Source organism: Coffea eugenioides, unplaced genomic scaffold (assembly GCF_003713205.1).
Source record: "Coffea eugenioides isolate CCC68of unplaced genomic scaffold, Ceug_1.0 ScVebR1_768;HRSCAF=1502, whole genome shotgun sequence".
Classification (NCBI taxonomy): Eukaryota; Viridiplantae; Streptophyta; class Magnoliopsida; order Gentianales; family Rubiaceae; genus Coffea; species Coffea eugenioides.
The window spans coordinates 14,069-23,862 of NW_020864636.1; the positions used below are offsets into that span (position 1 = coordinate 14,069).

General features: G+C 31.4%; 2 long non-coding RNA genes across 2 annotated transcripts; both read left to right on the top strand.

The window, feature by feature from the left end:
* The first annotated feature begins 1,703 nt into the window (after window positions 1–1,703).
* Window positions 1,704–7,455, top strand: LOC113758894. Its single transcript, XR_003466908.1, has 3 exons — window positions 1,704–2,011; window positions 6,522–6,781; window positions 7,425–7,455. It is a non-coding gene; the product is annotated as an uncharacterized LOC113758894 (long non-coding RNA).
* A 1-nt stretch (window position 7,456) lies between these two features.
* Window positions 7,457–8,764, top strand: LOC113758895. The gene is made up of 3 exons (XR_003466909.1): window positions 7,457–7,541; window positions 8,258–8,322; window positions 8,661–8,764. It is a non-coding gene; the product is annotated as an uncharacterized LOC113758895 (long non-coding RNA).
* Window positions 8,765–9,794: the final 1,030 nt, after the last annotated feature.

Below are 9,794 nucleotides of genomic sequence, written 5' to 3' on the forward strand. Positions count from 1 at the left end.
TATATTTATGTATATTTATATACAATTATATTATGTATTATGTATAATATAATACATTTATAAATAATATTAACACACAATATTAATTATACATTTATACATAATACTAATACATTTATACATTTATATTAATTATATTAATACATTTATACATAATATTAACACACAATATTAATTATACATTTATACATTTATATTAATTATATTAATACATTTATACATAATATTATATATTTATATATTTAGAATATATTAATTTATATATTTATATAATATTCATTTATAATAATATACAATTATTACATTTGTAAATATATTTATATTATGTATTATATATAATATAATACATTTATATATTTTTATATACCTATATAAATATATTTATTTATAAATGTATTATAAATGCATAAATATATATAAATATTTAAACAATAAAAATTATAAATTATAAACAATATTAATTATACATTTATACATAATATTAATACATTTATATTAATTATATTAATACAGTTATACATAATCATCATATATATTTATAAATTATAATTTATACAATATTTATTTATAATATATACATTTATATTAATTATACATTTATACATTTATAAATCAATGTATATTATGTATTATATATAATATAATACATTTATATATTTTTATATAAGTATGTAAATATATTTATATATAAATATTTATAAATGTATTATAAATGCATAAATGCATATAAATATTTAAACAATAAAAATTATAAGTTATAAACAATATTAATTATACATTTATACATAATATTAATACATTTATATATTTATATTAATTATATTAATACATTTATACATAATCATCATATACATTTATAAATTATAATTTATACATTTATATAATATTCATTTATAATTTATACATTTATATTAATTATACATTTATACATTTATAAATATATGTATATTACGTATTATATATAATATAATACATTTATATATTTTTATATAAATATATTTATTTCTAAATATTTATAAATGTATTATAAATGCATAAATGTTTAAAAATATAAAATTATAAAAATTATAAATTATAAAATAATCAAAAATATGTTTTAAAAATACCTCTAAAAATAATTCAAAAAACGTCTACAGTAACATTTCAAAAACTTCTACAAAAAAGTTTTTCACCTAACAAAAACTTCTACAAAATTTTTTCAAAAACTTCTACAGTGCACTACAGTAAAGTTTTAGACAAACTCCCAAAAAACTCAGGTTCCAAACAGGCCCTATATACTGCCGTAATTTTTGGGCATATGATCCTTATTAACTTGTCATTGCAGCAGTAGCTAAATGATTATATTATAAGCTGATCAGCCTAAATCAATTTTTTTTTTTGGTTTGTCCTCAAATTAAATAAGCTGTCAGTTTTAGGGATGTGCAAACTAGAAAAATTTCGATTTCGAAACCGATTTTGAATTGAATTCGGAATTTCGATAATTCGGAACTGAAATCGGTAATTCCGTTTTCGAATTCATCAAATTCGGGTCAAATTCGAAAATAAAAATTTTGAAATCGGAGTTACCGATTTCGAATTGGATATTCGATTTAGGAAATTCGAATTCGATTTCTAATAATAATATTTAAATATAATTATAATATAATATAGTTTTTAACATAATAAGTTTACTAATTGAAATCGAGCTTCCGAGTTCCGACAAATTGAGCTTCCCTATCTGCAAAAGCCTAAATTTCTCTTAACTCACCTTGTGCTTCCGCCGCGCCGCCTCTTCCTTCATCGCCTCTTCGTCACTGTCTTCGTCACCGACGAAGCTTACTCCCTCTCACTCTCTTTCACCGACTCAGTTTACTCTCTCACCGACACCCCTACTCACCGCTTCCATCGCCTCTTTCACCTCAGAGATTTCACTCGTGATTTGCATCACACCTGAAATTGAACACCAGTTCTTCAAGTCCGACAGAGACAGACACCATCAGCCTTCATATTCAAGACTGTCGGACAATTTGAGGTATGCAGTGCTTTTACTCACCTTTTTCAGCTATGTTTCTTACGCCAGTGATTTTTCATCAATAATTTCAATGGCATGCTCAATCCTTATTTTTTCTTAGTTAAATGCGTTCTTTGGGTACTAATACGCACAAAAAATGGTTTTGAGTGTTAATTAACAAATTGTATTATTTGACCTTTTTAATTTCTTTGTTTCTTCTTCTCCCTGACATACACGGAGCAACAGAGGTGCTGAACTTTTGTTTTTCAACTTCTGTTTTTCACTTATGTGTTTTCCAAGCACATCTTGAAAACCATCCAGCAGGCAGACGCCATTGTACATTTTTGTGCACTGTATGTGTTTTCTGTTCATGCTTCTGGCTGCGAACATTAAATTTGTCAAAAGACAGTTTGCCCGTTTCTAAATTTATATATGACAATGTAAATTAGGGTGTTTGCCTATTTTTAAGTTGATTAGTCGTGGAATATGTGAATGTGCTGAAGGTGCTATGACTTTCAGTTACAATTGGCATTTGTTTGTGCTCTTTCTGAGATCTCTGAAGCTCAGCACTCAGCAGGGTTGAACTTTAATAGATAGAAGATAATGATTAGATGTGTTCATGACATGTTCGTGGATTAAATTGGTGTTAATGATTCTGGTTAACAACCTGTTTTGGTTGGAGGAGGAACGGCTTTCAAATCTCCTCTTAAATAGAGGCGGAAAAAAAAAAGAATTCGGGGAATTCGGAATCCACCGTATTCCGAATTCAATTCGGTATCGAATTCGAAATCGGAATTAGCCATTTCGAAATCGAATTCGGTCGGGAAAACTGAAGCCAAAATTTCGAAAATTTCCGATTTCAAACTTCCGAATTACCGCTTTCGATTTCGATGCACACCCCTAGTCAGTCTGTTTGTCCTGCAATTTTCCTTTTTTTTGACTCGTTAGATAATTTGGTTGCCCTGTTGTTGAGTTGCGCCGCTGGTGAAACCGGAACTTAATTGGGAGGTAGACTCCCTATTAATGTTTTTGGCCGACAATCAAAAATGTCAATTAATTGGTGGTCAGGTACCAGATGTTGGTACTAAACTGCTAAATTCCCAGTATTTCACTGCTAAATTCCACCAACGGCCTCAGTAAAAGTCTTTTTCTTTTGGTATTATCTGAAAACTGGATAAAAAAAAAAGAAAAAAAAAAGTCCTCGGTCTTTCAGTTGGACAGCCTATCATATGGTCCCTTCTGTCACTTAATTCAGTAATTGATAACCAAGTCATTGTGGAGTTGTATTATAATTTGATATTGAAGCATGTAGAAAGTTTCCCTTGCTTCAAGTACTTCCATTTGGCGAATTGGGATGAATTTTTGACACGTTTGGTTACTTGGTGAAGTGAAGTGAGAATTTGACACAATCTTCCAAAGCATGTTTTTCAGTTGTTGAACAAATCTTCTTGTTTGTCTTGTCGGGTTAATATAACAGGTTAACATAGATATAATAACCATGACTCTTTCAATAATAATCTCATACTACCATTTATCATAGTTGCCAGTCTTTCAATCTTTAGCTGTTATAGGTAAACACTTAATCCTATAATTAGAAAACTTTATTAACCGAAGTGCAGTGACACAAAGATTCTATGATGAAACAGAATTTGATTTTCTGTACAGCAAGGTTCTTTTCTTACTTTAGCCAAAGCTTTTTCTGCTTCTGTCTATAAGACAAAATGTTTATACATATCTGGTTTCTGTCCTTTTGGTGTATATTCTTCAAATCATCTTTTCTACAATCCACCATTAGTGTATTTCACAGAAGCTCAAATGCTACTCCACTTATTAAATAATATAAGTCCCTTGCTAGGTTTACATGCTACTAAATCATTCCGTGACCTCCTGTTTCTGAAAGGTAAACAACCAAATCTATTGTTGACTAATTAGAGCTCATTAAATTATGCACAACTTACAGTTGGAAAACTATTATGTCTACATATTAAGACTGCTGTCTAATACCAAACATGTACAAGGAGTCTGAATACTAGAGAAGCAACCAAAAGCTGCCAGGTGTAACCAAGAATGTTAGAATATAAATTCTAGCCTAGGTATAAAAATTCTGAGTTACATGAATATATTTTTGACATCACTAAGAACAATTCTAACCGTGGATGATTCTAACTATGTTCTTGAGGCTAATGATTCTGCAATTGGCCTTAGTCTGACAACCCTAAAGAAACTGTCCTGGTCAAACCTACTTAAGTACTTGTAAACAGATTGCAAATATAGAATTAAAGACTATCCCAGACAATGGAAGAAAAACAAAAGCTTAATAAAGGACCTTTTGAAGCTTTGTTGTCCCAGAATGAATGATGAAGCTTTGTTGTCAAGATGACTTATCATGATGACGACTTATAAATTGGACTTGTTTGGACCTTTTGATTGTTTTCTAGACTTGTATTGTTTTTTGTTAATTCTAATATTTAGACAATTGGACATGTAAGTTGGATAACTATGTTAATTGTGTGTGTTAATTGTTGGATATTGCTCTTATGTTAATTGTAGTTTAGCATTTATATCTTATTCTGTGCATAGATGTGTGTGTGTGTGTGTGTTTCCTGAGCTAGGAAACTTGCATTTAGATTTAATCTAATGCTGCTGTTCATGGAAAGGCATGTAGATAGTACACTAACAGGAGATGCAAATTAGGATATATATATTATTTATTTATTTATTGAACCAGGGTTGAACCGGTCCGACCGGTTGAATCTCGACCCTTTCACTTCACCAGTTCGCTTGACGGTCCGGGTTTTAAAACATTGATCACGGGACTTGCTGGTAATTATCAGGTTACGAAACTAGTCGGATCACTCGTAGGGGGCTTGCAGTGATTTTCATTTGATCATACGTAAATGTTTATTTTTGGCATCAAAATGTAGCATAGTTGGTAATATGTCAGGATTAGAAATAGCTTGAAGTTTTATATCAAATGAAATTTATCAGTCTGTCTTCAAAGTAAGATAAAAAAAAATTTGGGTGTAAAAAATTATAAGTTCTCATCAATTGTGTGGGTTAATTCGTAGGAAATGATATGAAACCTTAGAGGTTATAAAATAATAATTTATTTTTTTTTTAATAATTAGAAATGAACATTGAATTGGGTGGTAAAATAGATTTAACATTCTCGGGTACCATGTTTTCGGATCCGATCTGAAAATCCCTAATGACCATTGTAGCCCTCAAATTATACGTCCGTTGATTCAAACTTAGGCTTCATTTGAATCGAGAGAAAAGGATAGAAAAGAAAGTATCCTGAAGGAAAGTATTACCATTTCATTTCTTTAGAAGTTTTAACAAGGACGGAAGAGAAACGAAATGAACGGATGGGATTTCCTCTAATTGGTGAAAATTTTTCCACCCAAAATTGGAAGGAAAATGACGGAAACTTGTTGGGCGCCAAAGGATATTTTTAATATGACAATTTTATCCTTTAAAAGTTGATACAAAACGTCGTTATTCCCGATATATCCTAGAGTTGATTTGTAAAAGCATCAATGCAAAGCTTTCTGAGTTCTATACTTTCTATACTTCCAACTAGTTCTTTGATTTTTTTTTGTTCTTCATCCACAATTCAATAATAAAAGATATTTCTTTAACTCAATCTCTTCTTTCTTTCTTTGCTCAATCTTCTCTAGAAAATTGTGAAAAAGTATTTTTTTGTGTATAGATTGTTATTGTTTATAAAAAGTTCTAAATTTTTTGTTCATTTTCTATCTCATAAAATTCTTGTCAACGAACTCTTGATTTTTATAGTATTGATTTGTGATTATATCTTGCATGGATATGGTACGTGTAAGCTCCAGCGGTAATACATGAATATGAAATTTGAATGCATACAATATGTTTGTTAATTTGCCTACGTAAGCTTCAAATTAAAAAATGATCCAACAAGAACTTTCATTTCTCATGGATTCCAGTTTTCGTGTTATAAATCAACAATCCAAACAGCTTCACAAAAACTGATGCCTCTAGGAGTTTTATCATCCATGGGATCAGCCCCTGACTCTGATCATCTGATCACAGACAATTAGCTTTTTGTAAATAGGGCTAATAATTATGAAACGTATAAAAATGTGCTCTACACCATTTGAGAACTCAACTTATTATTATTCATCTTGTGAGAATGCGCATGCAATTGTTTTGGAATTTTATCCTGTCCAAATATTCTATTTATTGGAACAAGAAAAGCTAATATTTGGACTTTAATTTAAAAATTGAAAGGGAAAATACGTAAAGTTATATTCTCATAAAATTTTTTCTTTTCATATCTCTCCAACTCTCAAATAAGAGAAACACATTTCTTTTCTTTTCTTTCATTGAACTCCCAAACCAAATATGGATCTTTTCCCTTCTTTTCCTTTCTTTCCTAAGTTATCTTTTCCTTTCCTTTCCTTTCTTTTCTTTTCTCGTCCTTCATAAACTCCCTAACTAAGCCTTAGGGTTTATCGTTTTTGCTCTCAACTCTCTAGTCTCTCTTCAATGGCAGCCAGTAATCACAATCCGGGCATGTACGGCGTCGCATTGAAGCCTCAGCTACTGCGGTCACTTCTTAGGGAATACATCCCAGACGAAAAACACTCCTTCAGAAACTCTTTGGACGTCTCTCACGCCGTATCTGCCGTTAAAACTCATCATCTCCTCTGGGAATGGGCCCCATCTTCCACCGACCAAAAGCTCAGTGACGGCTGGAAGTCGGCCGTCGATGCCTGGGTCAATCGGGTCTCCGCCCTTGCTTCCAGCAGCATGGTAAAATATTCTAGAGCACATTCTATATTTATGTTTCTCCTCAATCATTAGTCACACTTGATCATATGCTTTTAAACTAATCATCTTTTCAATGTAAAGCAAAATGGTATCATGGCACACGCATTTTAGTTAGAGATATGTAAACTCAGAAAGTATGAGTCAAAATGGTGTGGAACTGAGTCAGGGACTCTCAAATTAGCAAAAATCCAAACCCATCTCAACTTCACAAAACATCAGTTTAGAACCCTTATAATTTGTGAGAAGTTAAACTCCGTGTTGATTGTAGTAATAGAGAAAATTGGGCTGTAAGCCGATGAGTTAAAATTAGGTTCATAACTGAAAGGTGTGAGCACCTTGATTTGTGGTTCCAACAAGTTATGCAGCTTTTTTTTCATTAGTATATGCATGTATATATATATATATATTTTCTTATTAGGTGAATGCGGTATTTCAGTTTTATGTTGTATACTCAAATGCTATTGCAACAGAGACCCACATATACATATGCATGTGTACAATTGTCTAAAAGTGATAGATTGCAAAATCATACTTAAACAGAAACAATTATTATATACTCTTTTAGAAGTTGTCAAGAGCCACGGGGGAACTCATTTCAGGAGTAATCTGAATGAATATTATACAGCCAGATAAATCCTGGGCTGGAATATGCTTGCCAGGATTGACAAGTCAGGAATGCAGTTCAGAGCGTTTTTTGGCTTCCTACTCAGAATGGTTCAACAAGATCTTGTCTCATATGCAGGTATTTGAGCTTTTCCCAGTGACATATCAGACATTTTTTGCCTATTAGAGATATCTTTTCTCGTGCTTGATGTTAATCTGTCATTTAAATGTTTTCTGGAAATCACTGGACTCTTTGAGCAACCAAATTCTAAGTGGTGTTGTTGCCATCTGTAGCTTTCCATCTTTATGATTTAAAAATGCTATTAATCAAATTCATCAATTTTGCCTTTCCTTTTCCTCAATTGCAATTATTATTCCTGCATTTTTACCTCGACTAATGTCACAGTTCATGTATTCCTGTTGCTCCCAACTGAATGTCGTACTTTGATGGCGGCAAGTATGTTAAGAGAGACTTGAGGGAAGGGAGAAACATTTACGACCACCATATTGGTCGAATGACAAACACATAGGTAAAATTTTGGCGTATAAAGAACAAAGGGATGTAGGATTATATGGTTTCTAAGAAACGTGAACATAATTTTGTGATTGACTGGGGATAGAGGGGGTTTCTTGGTTCAATCATACCAATATTAAACACTACTATGTCCGGTATTTACCTCATAGCTGTAAAAATTTTGAAATCCTGCTGTTACTATGGGGATTCACATCTTGCTATCTTTCCTTGCTTTCTCATAACCTTAACAGTGCTCTTTAGTTGAAACTCTATTAAATAATTTACTGATAAAGATATTCTTTCTTTCTTTTTTCTTTTTTCCCTTTTGTCACTATGAGCAGCCTCCTTCAGATTCCCATTTCGTGAGGGTCGCTTCTTGTGCCTCAATGTCTGATCTGTTCACAAGGTTTGTTTTGTACTTTACAGCATTAAAAAAACAATTCTCCATGACACGAGTTTAGGGATTATTTCTGGATTTCCTTTTTGATGTCTTATTTTTAATCTTAAGAGCATTTCCTGCATTTCTGCAAAGGGAATCCAAAGAAAGATGTTGCAGAGAAGAACTGTGCAGTCTATCTTTTCTTTCTTGATGCTGAGTGGGTTTAGGAGTTAACTTGTTGAGATGTTATTCAATAGCATGCTTGCTCTTTCAAGCTTAAATTTGTTAGTAGAAGTGCTTGGCTTGTCATGAAATGCGTTCTTGCAGTATCCATAGCAGTGCTGCTCATGTTTTGACTGACTTAGGTTGGGTGGATTTCCTAATGCGAAGAAAGATGGGAATTCGCAAGCCTCTAAGCTTATTCAACCAGTACTGAAGCTATTAAATGAGGATAGCTCTGATGCCTTCTGGGTAGGTATAAATCTGTAGGAAATTCTTTTTTTTTTTTGGGAAATTTTTTTCCTCACGAATTGATCTATTTAACTCCTGAACTGATTGATTTCATTCTACCACATTTGATGCATAAAATATTTATTCCTCTTGCAAGTTTTGCATTTCTTTATGATTTCCCATTTAAATATAAAATGTGGTAGTATTCTAGAAGAATAGTTTGTTTGGATAGGAAGATTTGCAAAAAAAATTTCAAATTTTTTTCTACTTATATCATAAACACAATTTCCAACCACCTTTTTATCTCACATATATCACATCACAAAAAGTGTTACAGCAATTATTGCAAATAACCTCCTATCCAAACAAACTCAAGCATATCCTACTTCTCACAATATCTTTTGAATGAAATTAATCCTGGAGAAAACGATATAGTTATTAAATTTTTTTGACTTTACCAGGATTCCAATACGTATACTATAGTTTCGTGCAAGTTTACATTCATGATTCTTCAATATAAAACATCTAAAAAAATATAGTACTATTAGACAAAACTAACAAAATTTTCTAGAAACTGATAGAAAGTTCTTAACACATAATTAAGATTTTTCTTTTTTCATGTTTAAAAATAATGAATTATTTCTTAAAATAATATGAAAGTAGATTCCCGATTTAGTATCCTTAATTAAAATGTTTAATTTAATACAAAGAAAATAACCTTTCTTTGAGAATCTAAATAAAAAGATAAAACTAAAAATTGGATCAAATTTTTCGTTCAAAATGAAAAAGAAACAGCGGGAATTGAAAATTGGTGGAGGCATTCTTTAAAAAGCAAATTTCAAAATGAAAGAGTACAAGTCTACCACTTTTGGGCTAAGTCTGATACACTTCTAATTCTCACATTTTCACTCGCTGGCCTTCTCACTGTCTCTCTCGGTCTCTCTCTCACTTCGACCCCTCTCAATTTCTTTCTCACTAATGCTCGAGCATTCCTCCTTATTGGGCTACTGATTTTGATATATTTCCTCAGAGCATGTGCTGTAAAAAGG